The 20,321-nt window shown below is 40.6% G+C and overlaps 1 long non-coding RNA gene across 1 annotated transcript; it reads left to right on the plus strand.

Moving 5' to 3' along the window:
* The first annotated feature begins 753 nt into the window (after nucleotides 1–753).
* On the plus strand, nucleotides 754–15,545 carry LOC134518902 (uncharacterized). Its single transcript, XR_010072086.1, has 6 exons — nucleotides 754–870; nucleotides 1,439–1,516; nucleotides 8,797–8,920; nucleotides 12,185–12,345; nucleotides 13,612–13,682; nucleotides 14,765–15,545. It is a non-coding gene; the product is annotated as an uncharacterized LOC134518902 (long non-coding RNA).
* Nucleotides 15,546–20,321: the final 4,776 nt, after the last annotated feature.

Raw genomic sequence — 20,321 nt, forward strand, 5'->3', positions numbered from 1 at the left:
GATTCCTGCCGGTTCCCTTCCCTGCCGGGGCTGCCCCTCTCGACCAGAGTTTTGTCTTTTTTTTGTTTGGGGGTGGTGGTGGTGGTGGTGTGAGCGTAGGGGAGAGTGCCCACGCCGCGCGGCCAAGCGCAGAGGTTTGCAGAAGTCGGAGAAAGAGGGAGATGGAGCCCCGTCGGGTTTGAGAGGTTTATCTTTATCCCTGGTTTTGACACTTAAAATCCCCGAGAGCATCGTGCAGGCGGGAGCGGTGCCCGGGGGTGGTGGGGGGGTCGCAGGGGCGAGGGGTGCAGCGTTGCGCCCCCCCCCCCGCTTCACTTCCCCGGGGCGGGGGCTGCGCTGGCCGAGCCCCGGCGGTGCTCCGCGCCGCGTTCCGCGGGGTGCCCGGCCGCGAGGAGCCCCCGCTCCCGACGCATCCCCTCTCCCTCTGACGACCTTCCAGGGATGCTCTCCCCCTCCCCTTTAAAAAATACCTATCTATAGGCTTTAGGGAAGGCGCCGTCCCCCGGCACCTGCGTGGGTCGGGGCGCGCAGCTCTTTGGGGTAAAAAGGCCGGTTTTATTCTTGATTCCCCGGTGGGGGAAGCGCGGGTGCGGAGCCGCCACGGGGATTTTGTCCTGTGGCGGTATCGCTGGGGGGGACCTGAGCAGCCCAACTGCATTCCACCTCACCTAGCGCCCGCCCCCCCCCTCCCCAAGGTGCAGGTCTCCACCTGAGCGGGGTCTCTAGGCCCCCAACCCCTCCGCCGGCTGCCGGGGGGCGCGGAGGGGAGCGCGGGCCTGTGGCGGTGGCCCCGCCGCTGCCGTCGGGCTCACGGGGCTGCCAAGGGGCGACGGTGGGGACTGCGCGTCCGCGAGACCCTCGCCGGGAGAGGTGAGGGCAGAGGGTCGGGCGGCCCAGGCCGTCAGGCGGGAGAGGACCCCGGGGGGAAGCGGGGGCGGCGGGGGGTGCGTGCCCTCCCCGGCCGCCCCGCACCGAGCGGCGGAGGCCGCGGAGCCGCCCGCGCTTCCCCGCCGCGCGCGGGCCGCCGGCTGCCCCCTCAGCGGCGCGGTGAGGGGCTGCCCCGGCGCCCTCCCCCCGGGAGCAAGGCTCTGCAAAATTCAGTGTTCTCGGCGCTCCTTCCCCGGTCTCGGCGAGCAAAAGCCCCCCCCTCCTGTCCCGCTGCGCTGTTCCCCCGCCCCGGGCGGGCAAAGGGACGGGACCCGGGTGGGCACCGAGGGGGCCCCGCCGCCGCCCGCTCCCCTGGCAGCGGCGGGGGGGCTCCTGGCCCGGGGGAGCGGCAGCCGCCGCGGGCAACCGCTGGTCAAACCCGAATTCGCTGGGTTTTATGTAGCGGGGGTTCTCCGGCGGGTCGGGGATAAATACGTAACGTGTGACAGGTCTGAACAAAATCCTTTCCTGTGCGTGAGTGGTTAATGTTATCCCATAACTATTTCGCCAGGATAATTCCGTAACTATTTCAGCGAGAGACTGGAAGAGAAGTAAGGGCTGCAGAAGTAAAAAACGCTAATTCCTGTCGGTAGGTCACTGTATTACTATTATAATTTTTTAGATTATTATTATTAGAGGTGCACCCGTGTATCTGCTAAACTTGTGTTTACCGACACACTAAAATGTTTGCTTTCACCTAGGATGGAACACGCAGGTTTTGACCCGGTGTATGTAAATGATAATATATATATACTTGCAGCGCGCTCAGTTTTGTCGAAGCGAAGCCCCGTGTATGAATTTGTTAGACCAGCAACTAATTGCATGAATTTTACATGAAGTATAATTTGTATTGTTATTCTGGGCATGCTGAAAGCGCTTTTAATTTAATTATTGTGTAAAATCATCTATTCGATTGCCCTTTCTTTGCTTTGTTTGGTATAACACAAAATCAGGCTCCAAAAGAGATGATCCGTAGAAAGTAATTCAAAGTTCGTATTGGTAATACTTTCTACGATGTTTCACATTAATACTGTATCAAATGTAATACAGTGATTTACGCTCTGCAGATTTTGCACGAGTACGCTATGCATATTTGATGACACATTGCATATTTTAACAAGGTTTTTAATGACTGATTGAAATGTTTGCTAAGATATTTTTTAAGAGCTGGAGGAGAAATGGTTGTGGAAAATGTGTGTAATAGAATAGTGATAAGGATGGGAAGGTTTTGATTGACAGTATGAGGAAGCAGATGGATGACTAGGTAGGTCAGAGGTAAAGATGCCTTTGACAGCTTTTTAAGTTCCTTTGGCCATTTTGGTCCAATGAATCATGCAAAACATGTGTACATTACCAAACTGATGTCTCTGCATCGTTTACTGTTGGAATCCTCATCTTTTCAAACCCACCCTAACCTTCTTTCATCACCACTTGACGTGCTATGTCTAAACTAGATTGCAAGATCCTAAGAAGGCAAGAATCTGTCTTGTATTACTTGTCAGCAAAAAAAAAAAAATTAGGAAAAAAAAATCATGTAAACCTATGGAGCTAGAAGAACAACCGCGACAGATTGGTAGAATAGGCGTAAGGTGGGACACGTTCTTCTTAATTTTCGCTGTCTGGTCATCACTCCCCTCCCCTAGGTAGTGCTCAAGGGAGATGTGGTGAACAATGATTTTTTTTTTCCCCCCCAACTGGCATAAATCTGAATTTTCATAAGTCTTATCAGAGACCTAATTGCATAATTTTCCTTATAAAATTATGCAGTGAGTGCTGTTGCTATAGTTAAAATTATTTTCTTCGCAGTCTGTGTTTTCAGGTGCTTTGTATGTCCCTCGCAAATTACTTTGTCAACTGGAAATGCTCTGATTTATCCCTGTAAAAGGTTACTGGTTTTGGAAATCTTATTTAAATTACATAGGACAATTTAAAAAATCGTTGCGATACAAAAAAAAGAATGTGTGCGTATTGGGAAAAGCAGAAAAAAGGCTTTTGCAGGAGAAGTATGCTTTCCAGGTACTGTTTCTGTGCAGAATGGACACAAGTTTTCATTTTAAGTATTAAAACTTGTCATGAATGTGGTCTCCAGCGGGGAACGTGCCACTTGCTAAGATATGAGGGCAAAGTCAAATAAAAAAAAAAGAAACAGCAGTGATAAGTCGATGGAAGGCAGCAGGCTGTTTGCGTTCAGTACCCCATTCTTTCCAGCTAAATAAATGTAATATATTTGTGGTCCGTCTAGAGAGCCGCATCTCTTAGGATATCATTTCATGCATTTATCAGGGTGCATATTAATCTGGGAATGCACAAACAAAAGCACCGCTTATTTTAGAGCGTGATCACTTGAAAGCTGTCCATTTGTTCAAATATGTCTATCTGAGAAAAATATATATTGGTTGAAAAATATATATATATATATATATAACTCTCGAAATTTTGAGTGTACATAATAATATTTTCCTTCTTACAGATGTAGAGTAATCATGAATTCATAAAGATCCAGGGCTGCCGTTGCTGATTAGATGTAACTTTTGGCCTTATCACAGATTTTATTGTGTAATATGTTTTATGTTTTATTCATGCTATCACTGCAATTTCTCATAGTTGCAGTCTTTCTAACACTAAGGGGCTGATGCGAGCACGAACCATCTTAAGTTGATATTTTAGGTCAATTTTAGTTGTTTTTTTTTTTTAAACTGAAGACAGAATGGATGAAAACTTCAGGTACATTATTTCCATGTAAAACTATCTATACTATTACATTGATATTAACAAGCATTTATTTCTTAAGCTTTAAATAAGAAACAGCTGGTAATGACTTTGAATCTGTTTTAAGAGACATTTTAGGTAAAATGTTGATAGCTTGTAAATGTGTATTCCTGCCTCAGTCTCTGATCGTGCATGCAAGTTCATATGTGTGAACAACGTAAAGTAAGAGGTCAGTCCTACAAAGACTATTCACTTGTCTAAAAATTCACAGACATAAATGTTTTCAGGATCAAGGCCTTTTTCAATAATTGTGATAGTCGTGTACCTTGAAGTGACTGACTGATTTAGAATACACTTAATAATTTGATTTTTTAATATAGTAGAAACACTGCATTGATGAGTTACCAAAGTGCATCATACAAGCTCCCACTTCAATCATTTGTAATATATTTTTTTGGCTTGTTTGGGTATGGTTTTTTTTGTTGTTTTTTTTTTTTTAGTGATGGCACTGACACGTGATTTAAACTGTCTAAAAATCTCATCTTAATTTTTACGGGCCATGCTATGGAATTAATTTTTCTAAGTAGGCTTCTTCCTTGAATTGCATTTAGTTACACTTTGACTGCTTTTGTTTATCCAAGAAGCAGACAGCAGTGGTCTGGGACTGAAGGGCGCAAGAGCAACACCAATATTTTACGTTGGGAGAAATTTTAGGTTGCTGAAAGGTGTCCTAGTTTAGACAGAGACACCCACCCACCCACAGAGAGTTAAACTGAAATCATAAATGTAAGCTAACAAATGCTTTTGGTGATTGATTAGCACCCTGGTTGCAGCTTATTTACCTTTGTGGAAGTGTTTGCTGAAGGGGAGGCGTTATTTGTCGTGAGTCGACTACAACTAGACTGTCTCGTCTGTGTCTCCCATAGACCTCCTGCTGGAAACGCTGAGGAAATATGGTGGCTGCTCGCTGGCCCTGGGGAAAGTCAGGGCTCACCCTGTATCCTCTGGGAATCCCACCCGGAGGCCGGGCAGCAGCACCTTCTGTCCCCCTGATTGCTCTATGATCGGTGCCTACATTTCACTTCATTAGATCTGCCATGCAATAACACAGAGAATTAATTGTTCTCCGTGCTACATCCCCTTTCAGCAAACCCTTAATGCATCCCTCCCACCCCGCGCTGCCACTGCGTTACCACTATACTTCTAAAGCACGATGGTTTTGTTCATAGGTATTGCTTAAAGCTTGGTGTAAGCTCTCTCCTGGTTGCTTAGTTCACCCTTTGGGAGAAGGGAGCATTTCACTTGAATTAGATGCAAGGTATTGAATAAGAGGCAAAAGGTTTTGTTTTCTTTTCACAGTTCCTAAATTTTCTGTGGAAACCACCGTAAGTAAGTGAAGAGGGGTAGGGGCATTTTTCAGAAGTCTCCGAGTGGTTTAGTAGCCCGTGTTTAGAAATGATGAAAATCTTATGGAAAAATCTCCAGCGCTTGCGGTTCTAAATGATTTCCCCACTTTATTCTTGGGCGCATTATCGAGCAGTCATTTCAGATGTTTGTTGAGGACTGGTGTTTGTTGCAGAGCTGGGGTCAGAATAGCGTGGACCAAATCCTCAAGTGGTGTACAATTATGTCATTTCATTGGCTTCAGTGGTTCTATACTGATTTGTATCATCTGGGTGTTTCTTCTTGTGGTTTAGGTACTACCCAAAGAGGTGCTGTTTGATGGAATGAATAGGGCCAAGTATTAATTTGATATACATGTATGTTTCTCCTGTGTTAAAATAATCATAAAAACGTCAACTGATATCTTACTGTACTTACATTTTAATTTCTGTTTAGATTATCAGAATAATAGAAGCTTCATTTCTGCTTATTGTCAAGGTTGATTTTGATGCTTTGTCTTCATAATCGAATCAAAGCCAGTTTGGTTGGTGTGTGTTATGCAAGAATTTGTCCCTTTTTAGGGGCAATATTTAGAGCAACTCTATTCTTTTAATATAAAATAAATGTTCCGAAGTTGAATGGAAGGAAATTAATCAGGTATTTTCAGTCCTTCTTGTATGTGTCTGGAATTTTGTAATGCCCAAATCTATTTCACATTTTTTGCAGTCATATTTAGTGTAGCCCTTTTTTTCCCTTTGTGTTAAATACTGTAATACCCCTCCGATGTTAACATTCAGAATTGGATTTTTAAACATTTCAGCGTTTCAGTTGTTATGTCTCCATACGTTGTTCACTTATAATTTCTCTGATCATTGATATAAATTAAAATTATTTTAAAATTAGTTTTTTTAATTGCAAACTGATTCATTTGTATAAGTAGACGTAAATTAAAGTAACTTGAAGTCTAACGACAGAAATGAAAAATGGGCCTTTAAAAATTAACATAAAAAGTTACTGTAACAACGTGTGGGTATAAGATTGCTTCAGGAACGTATTTCCTTGTAGACCATTTAGACAGATGTAACCTAAAAGGCCAAACTCCACGGTAGTTCATTAGCACTATATGCTTATTTTCCGAATATGTTATAACTGGAGAAACACCACAAATAATTGTCCCATGGCAGTGTAAAGTTTAACATATACGTGCACATACGTTTTTGCAGGATCAGGGCCTAAGTCTGTTTTGCTTTAACAGTGTTATCTGTTGTGCGTTTTGGGGTGGTTTTTTTTCCCTTGGTAATTAAAATGCAGCTCTGTCACTGTGGTCGCATTTCCCAGCTATAGAGGGACAAGGGTAATGCCTGTGCTGAATACACACTGTGCTAAATAGTAATTATATTTAATTTTGACTTTATTTTGGTACTTACAGCTGCCTCAGGATAAGGATCTAGGAGATTTTAAGTGTAGTTCTGTGTACCCAACGCTTTTCACGAGGGTTGGTTTGCTGTCAGTTCGGCTCTCTGGAGTCATTTGGATGGTGATGCTGCTATTGCACGGGGACAGCTGCCAGGCTGGTGGGTGCAAGGGCAGGACAGCAGGAAGCCGGTGATCCCTTTCACAGGCAGGTGGGTATGAGATGGGCTTGTCTATAACCCGAAACCTGCCCTCGGAGAGCTGCGTAGGATAAGGCGTGCATCGCTGTATTCCCGGGTGACGAAGCAGCAGAGCTCCGAGCTGATGCAAATACACCAGTAGTCCCCAAGTAGCCTCTGGTCTCCTTCCCCTGGTAGATCTCCAAAGCTTCCCATGAGCTCCAGCCTCTGCCTTGCTCTCCTCCATCCTTTTCCTGTCTTGGGGGGACACCTCGCTGGTTCCTCTGTGTCTTGTTCTGTTCAGAGCTTGAGACGAAAGCTCTCTCCTTTAACTCCTTCCGTGGAGGATGCTTAAACAAGGAGAGCCTTGCTCGGGAGTAGTGGAGAGGACGAGACTCGTGGAAGGCTGCTCTCTTTTGTACCCAGACTTTTAAATTTACATTTATATACTGTTTCTTGTGATTGTAAAGGGTTTAACTCATACAAAACATTTAACATGACACATTTTCCAAGAATATACAATGCAAATATTTTTAGCATTTGTAGTTGCATAACTAGGGTGCCCGTTTCTGAGTTTTTTCTTAAGCAGCATGTAACAGGTGAACTCCTAGATTTGTGGGTGTTGCATTATAATTTATGGGGCCTCTGCTGATCTAAGCTAGATTCTTCGTAGATTATCTTTTTTTTTACAATTTTATCAGTTTTCCTAAAGACTACTGGCCAGAGGCTATCTTAAAATAACCTGCTTAAAATTTACTCTTTTACAAATATATTTAGACTTGTAACAAATTCTAGTCTATTCTGTAATTGCAAGAATGTCATGTCTAGCCAATATAGATTTAATCTATAGGATTAAATGTTGTCTCAAGTAATGTTATTTCTGAATAATAGGAGAACATTCTAGAGCCAATATGCATTTTTTCTGGGTTACAGAAGCACACTGTTTTGCCTGAGTAATCCTGAGTTTTACTCATTTTATTGTTTTTTTGTTTTGTTTTTCACAGAAAATTAGCCAGTATAATGCAGCTTTAGTCCATCTTCTGTATTTTTCCACATCTTGGTGTCATCCTGTTTTTCATCAGAGATTTAGGAACAACTCAGCTAGCGCTTTTATTCTACGCCATCACATTTTTCTTCCAGTTTTTTGGTGTAAGATTAGATTATTATTGTATTTGCAATATCCTTTGCAAAGTTTCATTACGGTGTCTGCAACGACAAACAGCAGCTCGCCTGAGACTGGGAAGATTTTTCTTGAGCGTCTCCACCATCAGACTATGGTGTGTGTATGTCAGTTTTACCGAAAGCTTGGATAGGGTATCAGCTGTCGTTGAATCTTGTCTAGATTTATATTCTAGCTGTAAATGACACAACTGTGTGAAAACTGGCCTCTGCAATCTAGGAGCTGCATCTTCTAAATTCTTCCTCACGGCTGTTACTAGTGGCTTTGTTTCTGACAGTTTCTAATTTTCTGTACATAATAAAATCAATTATTTTGCACGTATATGCTAAAGCTAGAGGCTGTTTTTTGACTGTGCATGCTACAATTAGTTATGTAAATAGCAGCATATGCTACAAGTTTCCAGTGCTCACCCTGCCTTTATGGAAGCGTTGGCTCAGGCTCTGCTTCGAAGTTAGTTGGCAGAGGTGTTCGGTGCTCCATGGCACAGGCGCTGAAGACAATGCTTTCTTCTTCAGTTCCCTCTTTTAGTGGTTTAGTCTGCAGTATGTGTTTGTACACCAAAGCCAGTACATGACTTGAATGCCCTAGGGATTTTAGTAGTCAGACGTTTAAGCTTCCCAACATTTTTGTTCATTCACGTATAGAGATATACAGGTAAATTATAGGTGTGCTATTGGACACCCCCTGTCCGCACGCATCGGTCAGGCTTCCCCCTGTCCCACTTGGGTTATTTCTTTAAGATTGAACTTATTTTTCTGCCTAATGATTTCTAAACCAGCCCTTTCAGGAGATTTCGTGGGTATATAATGGTACATTATTATTTATTCCCATATGAAAACCTTATTATTGCAATCTCTTCGATATCATCAAATGTTTCTGTGTCTTTTTACAAAATACTTCAGCTGCAGAGTGTAATCCAAAAGGTAGGTTGGTAAAGCAGAAAATTCCAAGTAGTGTTTTAGAAGTGCTCACATGCAAATTGGTTTGTTTTTCACCTTTTCCTAGAAGATCCCGCTGGAGCCCTGATCGAGCACCCGTCCTGGAGCAGCTTTTGGCACTTTGTTTTTCAGCAGGACTTCTGAATCTTAAACCGCAAGCTTCTATAGTCTGAGTCAGAGAAACCAGACAGGTTTGTTAAAGCTTGTTATCTATTGCTTTTTGTGCTAGCTTCTGATATAGGGGGAACATTCTTTAAAGATAAATTTGGTTGGGAATTTTTTATGTTGTGGCACCTACTAGTCCATGGTATTTGTTGGATATGCGTGCTCCTCCAGAATTCACTAATAAAGTTAACTTATCTCTTTAGCTAACTCTGTGTTATTACTTTTGAGAATCATGTATTATTTTTATCTGTGTGATAACACCTTACCGCCGAGGGCATATGATAGTAAAGCCGCAAAGTAATAGTAAATAGGAGCTTAATGGCTGGCATGAGATTAAATTTAGATGCTGCGAAAAGCCTCTGAAAAAAATAATCCAGACAAAACTCAGGTGAGAATCCAAGACCCTATTGTGGATTGACCAAAAAGTCCTTGGATATTTGGAAGGCTAGTTGATGCGCTCATTTCTAAGGAGTAATTAGTTCATAGTCTGCTGGGTGCCTAAGACTAAAAATAAAATATGCTCAGTGAATATACATCTTCACAGATGAGGAAAGTTCCTAAATCTAAGACAGAAAAATAATGACTTTCTTTTTTAGAAAAAGGAGCTGGCATAGTCTGAAATGTGGGAAAGAAAATCCTAAAGCACGGTGTAATAGATGTGCCGTGTTGGTAGAAACAGAACTGCAAAAGGAGAGACCAGTCATAGGTAGGACAAGCAACAGCCTTCCATCAAAATCTTTCATCTGGTGTCTTCTACCAGGATCGTTAACAAGTGACTACATGTACGGGGCCTTCTGTTAGAGAGAAGGACAAGGGTTACTCTTTGAGCTGGAATATTTTAATTCCTTCATATTGCTAAATAGTGCATGCATTAGGCTTTTCTTTGGATACAGAGGTTTGTTAGCACACAACTTCTGTTCTATCATACATAAAGTCTTCCTGTTTCTGAATGTGTATCGTGGCTCACGAAAGAGTAAATTCCAGTGGCAAAGTGACCTGCTGGTCTAATAGCAGCTACTTTCATTAAGATGGTGGTAACCATACTTCTTAAAATTAATTTTTTAGCACTTTGTTCAACTTAAATTTATCTTTTAAAACCCATTCCATTAAACATGCGTAATGTCCATGCATAGGCAAATATTTAGGAACCAACTATAATTATGCTAATCATATTATTGATAAGGGAAATGATAAATGTAGAAGCAAGTAGGTTAATTTGGCCTGATCAATGGCTTAAAATGATGCTTTTGTATGTAATTTTTTTCTTTGAAAGTAAACCTCTTCTCCAAATGTATTTAAAATGTTAATAAACTATTAAATGAACAAGTAACACTATATTCAACATTTTTACACCATTTCTACAGTGGGTAAAATTGTAGTATAAAGTTGGTGTATACTCGATAACAATTTACATGTTTATTTTACCATCTGGTAAATGTGTAAACGATATTTTGAGAAGCACATTTCAAATTCACTTTAACAACTTATCCCCGACAATATGTATCCTATCTCATGTACTGACTGGAAGGATTTTGAAAACCTCTCAGAGAGAAATGCAGTAACAAAACATATTATTTTTTTTTTTGTGTGATGCTTAAGATCAAGCTTAGCATGAAGTTGGAGGTCTTTCACCGTTTGGGAAGGATTTTGGTACGTTAGTGGTGTCAAAGAGAGATTTCCGACTATTTTACACACCACAGTATAAAGATATCATATCATCTTCCCTAAAGAAACCATAGGGTGCATAGGTAGTAATAACAAAACAAATACAGTTTGCTATGTTGTTGTATAACTGTATTGTATCCTTTCCAGGGGGTTTGAATTTGCTATCTCTTGTGTCTAAATATGGGAAGCTCATTATTAGAAGTGTTACAATGAACCCCAAGTGGATTGCTTTTCTCATGTACTTTAACAGCACTTTGACACTGCAGCCTTCTGCCTTTTTATTTTAGTCTTCTGTTTATTGGTCTCTCTGGATTAAATTGCAAGCACTTTCTTAAATATAACAAACCAAAGAATGTTCTGCTGTAGCTCAGCTTTTATTCACCCTTTCCTAGCTGTTACTAATCTTAGCTGGAAAAAAAAAAAGACTTCCTTTTCTCCTCCCCCAACCCTAATAAAATTTAAAAAACCCTGCCCTGAAAGCAAGTCTGCCTGGAGAACACCTCCACACTAATTACCATCTGGCCAATCTGCAAATGAGGTTTGAGAGCAGATTTCAAATGTAGGCTCCAGCTAGTCTGTGCCTTGCATTAGTCCGTTAGTATTTATTAAGAGATTTGAAAGCGTTTAGGCAACTAGAGAGCAAGCAGGTACCTTAAGGTTTGGAAACCTAGTCAGGCATCTGTTTGTTCCTTGTAGGGTCTAAATGCCTTTGACCTGGTACCCGATCAGTGATGCTCCTCTGCGGTTTGTGGCAGCTGGTTTTGCTCGAGTACAGACTTTATAATGGACAATGGTCTTAAGACACCTTTTAAAATGCATCAGTGAAAAAAAAAACCTGCATAAAATCATTTGTACAAGTTCTAGTTAGCTCCTGTATCAAAGTTAATGAATGACAGCATTCATTTATTTTTGTTTATGCGCTATTTCAGCATGTGGGGAGAAAGCCTTGCTTAGTACTGAGTCAAATCCAGTACTGATCTTGAGTAATTGGAGAAACCTGTGAGCTGGTCCAATTTTATGTGTGCATATAAAAATAGACTTTAGCCCAGTAATAATAACAAAACCAGGTTGTCATTAAACAGCAACTTTAAATTAAAAAAAAATAATTGTATTTTTGCGAGTTAATTAAGCACACTGCATTTAACATTATTGTTTTGTTTCATTTAGATATTAAATGCATTTCACTGATGAATTTCAGGGTTAGCAGCTATTATCTTTTCCTCTTCCCTTACAGAGACTAGACAGGACCTTTCCTGTTTGTAAATCACCACAATCAAAGATGGTAAAATTCTTAGATGGTTAAAGAAATACTTTTGCTTTTCACCCATCCTCCCTTTGCTGGATTCTTGTTTTGTCTCAGCTCTGTGAAAAGTGCTGTCAACCTTATGTAAAAAATAATTTATTATTTTGTTTTTAATGATAAAAAAAACAACCCAGAAACCCTTTCAGCAAAAGAGTAGTAGTTGTTTAGGACACCTGCTCTTATAAAAGATCTTCCTACAGGAGCTAATTAGTTCACAGGTGAAGTCCAAACTGAGAGCACCTGGGAACATGGAGAACTGAATCTGAGTTTCGTAGCGCCAACAGCAGTTTTTAATATGTACTGAAAATGCCTTTCTCTTTAGATTGGCTGCTGGTATCTATATTGCAGAAGCAGATGTTCAAGAAATTACTCAGGGACTTCAAATGGTGTTTAATTGGAATCACCTGGAAAAAATGGGCAACACTTGGAAAATCTACTTGATAGACATCTGGGGAGGCTTCCTGAAACGCTACAGGTTTGAAGGTAGGTAGCTAATAGACTAGGCCTTGAACACTGGGTAGCATTGCTTTTATTGTTTTGTATGAGGGTTTTAATATAGCACTTTTTTGATGGAAAATAGTTTTGTTCTGTAGCTATTTACTGTCAGAGAGGATGCTTGCAATCAGGAGTGGCAACGCCGGGAGGGACCCCTTACCCCGTGATCACGCTTATCGTGCTGGGTTCCAAGAAGAAGGTCCCTTGGCTTGCGAAACGTAAGATGGTTCCCTTTCAGTGAAAAATATCTAAGGCCATTTAAGAAAGATTAATAAAAAATGACCTTTCAAAAAAGTGAGTTAAAATGATATATTTAGTTCTCGTATTGTTAATAACTGGTGCTCATTGGCATCAGAAGCTTCCCCCCTCCCCATGCTTTTCTGTGGGTCTGCTTATTTCCAAAAATTGTAAATATCAAACTATGTATTCGGAGTTCTAACTTTTTAAATAAAATTTTAAAATTAAATGTGACATTTTTATAGATTTGGATATTGACTAAAATGGACCTTTTAAAGTGACATAAATACATAAATGGAGATTGATAAAGTTATTTCAGACTACCATATGGGAAGGCTGATTACAAGGGCATGTGAAGCACAAAGCCAATTAAAGATACTCTTACTTCTTACTGTGGACCATTGCTGCCGCCTTCCCCATGTTCCCTGGAAGCTAAACCGAATAGCATTTACAACAAATATTAAGCTAAGGGTATCATCGTAAATTCTCTCTTTATGTAGTTCTGTTCTCTATTGACAGTCAGATTCGCATCAAAGAACATGACACCAGTGACTTGCTGGCAGCTTAAGTAATTGGGGAAAAAAGTGGTTATTCATACGGAAACAGGAGTTGGCTCATTACAGCCAATCACCTGAATAGCAAATGGTATGGCTGCCAATAGATGGAGAAAAAGGCAAGTCTAGTGGAAAATAGGAGCATTTAAAGGCCAAGAAAAGACATATGGTCTGACTATGCTTGCCTTATACGCCTGGAAATTATAAATTAAGCTACAATATAGCCCACCACCTTAATGTGAAAATTATCCATTTTTTCCCATCTTGGTCTTGAAAAATTTAACAGATTTGGCTGGTAATACTGACTTTGGCTTTTGTGTCAGCATTTAAGTTCTGTATAAAAATAATGGCTGAATTGATTGTTGTCTAATATTTGATTCTGTTATGTCCATAAAGGATGTACTTTTGAAATAAATTCTCCTTCACAGCAATAGCAGATGTGGATCTGTTCTGTCCTTTACAGATTACCCTTATTTTCATAGAGTGTAGGCAAGAGAAGAATGCGAATCGTTCTTGGCAACAACTTTTTATAAGGTAATCTTGTGATGATGATATGAAATGATTTGGGTCTTCAAGAACAGTAAATTCGTTAATGGTTGTCTCGTTTACTATTAGTTGTAGTCATAGTTTTAATTTCTTGGGCTAATGGCTAGTTGGCTAATACCTTTACTTTTTAAGGTATGTTGTATTATTCCTGTAATGAAATATGTGTCCAAGTCCAACTTGGTCTGTAAGCTTCAAAAATGTTTGGCTTATTGAGGTGGCTACTTGACCTTTCTGGTAAAGCATTAGGAAAAGTTGAGAATACAAAGTCTTTTATAATGTGCTTGTACAGACACGTTTCACTTGAGAGACCAAGTTCTTGAACACCTGAGGGCAGTTTGAGTTTTAAAACTTTCTTCATGAGCTTTTTTTTTTTTTAAATAGATTCCTTAGTCTAAACCATCCCATGATACACAGTCACGTGGAGAACAGATGCTGAATTCTGCCCTTTTTTAATGTCATGCTCTGAAACTCCAATGGTTTCTCCTTTACAGTTAGAAATACTGATAAAATAACCAACATGGGGTCCTGACATAGGCTTCCTGGGCTGCCCTTCTCCATTTTGTGTTTCTGAAAGAGTTACTAAAGCTATTATTTCTGGTTTGCATTCGTGGGGTCTGAAAATACAGCATGTTTTACATGTTCCCAAATTTCTCTTATTGTGTCTGAAAAAAACAGGAATCTCTCTTTAGTCTGTAAATAATCTCTGACTTCATTGTAGTGCTATAGGAACAATGAAGCTTAAAATTTTGTTTTGAAGCAAATTTTGGATTCAATGGAGGAACAGTGGATAGCAAAATGGTGTATTATAACTAACACGCATTTAAAATTTGACATGTGATGGAAGTTGTGAAAACCATGGAATTTGGAGCTGCATAAAAATGTATATATGCTTATCTGAAGTAATTACATCTACAGAGTTTCTAATTGGACCCAGTGACATAGTACACTTGTAGTTCTTCCCCTACCCTTGCCAACGTTAGGTCCTTTCACAAGTACTTCTCTTCTCCTCTTCCCTACTGTTTCTTTGCGGGTGAGTGACCTGCTGGCTTCATTTCCCTTTCTCATTTCAGCACAGGCACAATCAAATCATCCCAACTGGTGACCCTTCTGACAAGGAACTGCAGAAATGGAGTTACTTTATCCACTTAGAGTCTGACGTGTGTCCCACCGGGTTATTTTGGGATTTCTGAGGTGCAGGGCAGAGAGAAGTAAATGTTTGCACAATTCTGAAAAAAATGATGCTAAGGAAAGTTCTTATGAAAATATTGCTTTATTCTGGGATCATCTTGCATTTAAAGCAGTACAAACTTCTATTTCAAGAAGTTCCATCTTGGTGACCTTTTTAATTCAGATCCAAAAATCACCCTACAACTCTTTGACAAACCCTTACCAGGTAAGACCAGTCTAGGTAACAGGAGCCTTTCCCCAGCAGTATACGCTGGCATCACTCATTTACTGTAGCTCCAATTAATGGTAGTAGAAGTTACACTTGTAAATTCCCCCACGCATTAATGAGCGAGCAGACCCCCTCCGTTTAGTTAACCGTCTTCCAGTTACCTGGCACTTTCCCCATCCCTTGTGAGATCTCAAATATTTAATTAAAGCCTTTCCTTTTTTTTTTTTCTTTTTTTTTTTTTCTCCCCCCACTCTCCTTCATTCAGTTTGTTGAGTTGTAATTCTTGTTGGCCTGATGCCTTGGCAACATTCAGCACTTCTAATTGCCTGTATAGTCTGGCCTAGTCATGGAGCCTTTTAACTTTCATTCAGGCTTCCAGCAATATCAGCCTCACTGGTCACAAGCTTCCCACTCAGGTTCCGTTCACAGCCCTTTCGCTGATTGCTTGTTATGTATTTAAAGAGCTCCATACTGTTTATTTCATTTCCTATTTGAGATAGTCTGTTTGCTTAATTTTTTTTCTATGCTAATTTAATTTTAAACATATAGGGCTGTCTTCCTGGTCAAACAAGCCAGAATTTTGCATCCATATGTTACATTAAATAATAATAATACAACAAATAATAGTCAATGCTTTCTACTTCTATAATGTCTACCATTCAATGATCTCAAAGCATTCTTATTTTACAAGTGGTAAAATGGTGTCAAGAGACATGAACTACTTGTTAAACATTATGTATGACATCTGTTACAGAGCCAGACATAGGATTGACTAGTTTGGTTTTCACTAACAGCAGTTAGTCTAGTAATTGCAGTATGCTATAGGAATTATTAGGTTAAGATATGCTCTGACTTGAATGGGCTGTACCCTTGTAGAGATATGCATTGTAGAGACTTCTGTTCTCAGAATATCACCTTCACGGGTATATAAAACACAGAACGGACAGTGGAATGCGATGGATATTCGTGTGAACCCTGGAAAGGTTAGTAACCCCTGTAATTATAATGCGTGTTGGCTTCAGAGTCATTATTATTAATCACAAATAGCCTCGTGCATTTTGTTTTCTGTGTGAAGACCCAACATTCCTGCTTCCCTAGATTTCAGCGAACCTCTAACTTATTGTGGCTGCAATAACTCCTTTATGTCTCCGCAGAGATAACATGCTAATGTTATGATCTATGCTAATAGAATCCGAATGTGTCCTATGTCAATGTCAAACAGCATAGAGAGGTCAGTGGAAAACGGTCACTACAATTTTTGGTTTTCAAGGTTGCCTGTGCCCAGCAGGTAATCATGGCTGTAGGCTGTGAGGGCTGCCACGACCTCATCCATGGCCAAGGTCACATTCCTTTGTATGATCACTCTGCAGGAGTCAGCAGCTGATCTCTTTAATACCTGCACTTGGCTTTGAGGATCTGAATGCTTATATTAATTGTTATTACATACTTAAAGGAAAATATTACATACGTGCGTTCTTCTTCCCAAGGTCAGACAGCAGAACCCAAGGACAAAGAACAACCAATGCGATTGTATCGGTAGCGGATGTGAGCAGAGGCCAAGCAAGAAAAAAGAGGGATTCACTGCTGGCTGGGGTAGGTTCCCTAACATGGTGGCAAGCATTATGAAATGATCTTTCATACTTTTCGGGAGTGAAATTAGCTCAGTCCCTGTGGTGACGCAAGGATTCCTAGGGACTGCAGAGGATTAACAAGGTGGACTGGAAAGCTAAGAGCTGAGGTATGTGGAAGTACAAGGTTATACAATATCCTTGAAAGAAAAATCTTAAAATGGAATCTGGTTGTTTAAGATAAGAACAACTCAAACTGTGATCATGTCTGAAAAGCAGCGATATAAAAACCAGTTTGCTACAAATACTGGATTTCATTTGTAAAATAAATGTATGTCCAATTATTTTTACACTTTTCCTTGTTTGACCAATATGTATTCTGAGCTCAGTGTTACGCATAACTTGGTGCCCAGGGATGCATTTGGGCTTCTCTTGGAAAAGGACTGTGTGGGCTTCTGAACAATAGTCTGCCAAGCAATGTATCATGAATCCTAATTGTTTTAGAAAACAGTTGTTCTTTTTCTTCAGCAAATACTGTTGTATCCACATTATTAACATGGATATGTAGAGTCGTTTTGAAAATCATTCTCGGTTTGAAGAATTCTAATGCTTCATACAGTGATTATGCAAAAGTCTCATGTATAAGCAATACCGATGTTACTGGAAGCGCCTCATACAGAGTCCAAATATAGCAGATCAAATCAAAACTGTGCTACATCTTAAGCAACTGTTGACCCATTTCCATATCAAATTGGTTTCTGTCACAGAAGACTTTGCTTTTTCTTTTAGAGATATTTACTTGTGCTGCACTAGCTCAAGTACAGTAACAGCACATTTTAGTCTAGGGTCGTCTAATAATTGGTCAATTGGTTTTCAACTTTGTTCATTAACAACTTTCTATTTAAGAGACTGTTATAATGAAAGGTTTGTTCCTGCTCTGTAATATGTGAACGTACCACTGGCTCCTGTAAAATCAGTTGCCGTGATTCAGCACACGCAGAGAGCCGGTGCTAGGTGCTATGCCATGTGCAGGATGCCTACCAGTTGGCTTGATAAGCTCAGTCCTAAATATCTGACTTAAATAAACTGTGGGGAGGAAATTCTATTTTAAAGATTTCACTTTTTTCCTTGTTTATCCTACTTTTTTTTTTTCTCGGGGGGCGGGGGGAGGGGGACACGACAGCAGAATTAATAGACTGTGGTATATCAGTAAAATTTCGGAGATTGCTATAAATACCTAGAGTAGGAAGAAGGTGAGTTGTTAGCGGTGTAACTTGTTTGTGTCACTTTGTTAGAACATTAGCAGTATCTTAATATAGATTTCTTTTTTGGATTCTAATGATACATTCGTTTTGTCGGGGAGGGGATGGGGAAAAATGTGCTACTGCTGTTTTTCTGGCATGAGCTGCCGTTCCCCTCCCTGGCTGCCGGAGCCCCCACCCCAGGCGGCAGCGGTCCCTCTACCGGGGCTCACCGCCCAGCCCAGCTCCGGCTGCTGCCATGTTCGGTAGGGATGCGCCATTGTGTGCGAACGTCGGTGTAGGCGATGCCGCTGAAGAGTAAGTCCCAGACCCACGTAATATTTTAAAGCAGGATTTATTTCTTGCACGAAAGGTGTATAGCCCAGGCAGCGGGCCAGCTGGGACCGCAGCGGGCCTGCCAGCGCCTGTGCTCCAAAGAATCTCTTATGTTGTAGACTGTCAAGCCATGCCTACAGAATTAATTACGTAATATCAACAATATTTGAACATTTTGACTTCAAAGTTTCAAACAAATTTGCCTTTCCCCCCCCCCCCAATGGTTGGTATTTGTTTTGCTTTTTATATGTGGTGTTGTCTAAAATATAAGCATCTTTCACAGTATAAATGTTACAGAAAATAATTTTATTTGAAGAATAAATGTAATAGACTGTTCAGGTGATTTTGATACCTTAGCTGCAGTTCTGTGCTGAGGTCATACATTTTTTTATCATCAGTGACTACACAGATGATTCAAATGTACAAGAATATAATTTGTAAACAGTATATTTGTACTTTTGCAGTCTTTCCTTTGAAAAGTGGGTTCTGCTCACTTGGGAGAGCACTGCTGTTAACATCAGAGTTTTCACTAAAAGCTAAACTTCTTTTCTGAGGATATGGTTTTACATGCCACCTCCCAAAAGACGTTTCTGATCTCTGTTAGCAGAAGCTACTCTTTCCTCCCCAAACTCAAGATCGGTATGTCAAATATAGAAACAACAAACATGTGTGGTTTTATGTCTCATGTCAAAGATGATGCCTTCAGAAAGCACAGCCGTTTCCATTCCGATGCCAGGGCAGGGTACAATATTAGCTGCCAGGCATGGGAAGCTTACCTTTTACAAGGTATGTCCTAGCGGCAGAACTAGCCTAATTCACACCCTGTGAGCAGGCAGGTTACAGCCTGCTCCAGCCCCCCTGGAGCTTCTGGTCCTCAGTGGTGCTGAGCTCTGTGTTCTCCATCTCTGCATGTAGAGGACCTCCAGGAGCACGGGGCTGTTCAGGCCCTGGTGGCCCATGAGACACGCTGCCTGTCCTGACAATAATTTGTAATGGAACATTTTCACATCAGAGAATGCAGATTTTTTTTTTTTTTTTTTAAATGGCATTTTTATTGGAGATAGTTTGTTTGAAGAAGCAGGAAAAGTCAAGTAACTTAGCTGATTCCCAGAGGGCTCCTTGACAGCTTCCACCTTTTTGGTAACCTGTGTATCAGAGTGATCTCACAACTGGACAGTTTCAGGTCCTCCCTGTCTTACTGGTAAGCCTCTTAAGGCTGAAGGACACAAGTTTCTTGTTGCCTTGCGCCTGTTAGAAGCCCAAGAAGCCTGATGGAAACTTAAAAACTGTGAGGCTTTGAAGTTACTGTGCAAGCCAGGGCTTATCATCTAGTTTTTCCGAGTAAGTGGCCTATTATAACTCCCTCCACCCCTGATTATCAGGCCTGTTTTAACTATGAATGTCTGTGATTAATTAAATTATGGTGACTCTAGTTTTACAATGCCCCAGAGAAGCAAAACCTGCCTTTGTAACAGTGTTTTAAATAGTCTCTGGCTGCAGACTGTGAATGTGCTAGATATGTTTGAGAATTTTATGGCAAATACTGGTGAAGGGAAGCCTGAATCTAGGCTTTGTTATCCAGTCTTTCATGTATGTGAATTCCAGATCTATCTCAAAGGAGAGAAAGCAAAACAAACCCTTTCTTAAATCTAAGTGGTATTCCCCAGCTGGAATCCTGTTACACGTCATCAGATACAAATATTGTTTTTAGTGAACTCCTCAAATTGATGGCTTTTTTGAAATGTTCCACTGCACTTGGCAAAATGATATAAAAACCCCATGTAACTGAAAATTTCTTTGGAATAAATAAAACATAGCTGCTATTAGCATTTAGCTTTGTATATGAGAAAAACTATTTGTGTTCAGGTTTGGTGATGATGCAACTTTGAGTCATTCTTAAATCAGAGACGTGGGTCTGAATCACAGCTAAACAAGTCACAATTTTTTTTTTTTCTTCAGGGATCTTCAGCCTGGCTTTGTTCAATGAAACTGAATATGCCACATTAGAGCACAAGCAGATGATTACCAACAATGTTTATTGATGCTACCACTAAGAGAAAATGGCAGACTGATATAAAATAAAGAG

The sequence above is a fragment of the Chroicocephalus ridibundus genome, chromosome 7, assembly GCF_963924245.1.
Source record: "Chroicocephalus ridibundus chromosome 7, bChrRid1.1, whole genome shotgun sequence".
NCBI lineage: Eukaryota > Metazoa > Chordata > Aves > Charadriiformes > Laridae > Chroicocephalus > Chroicocephalus ridibundus.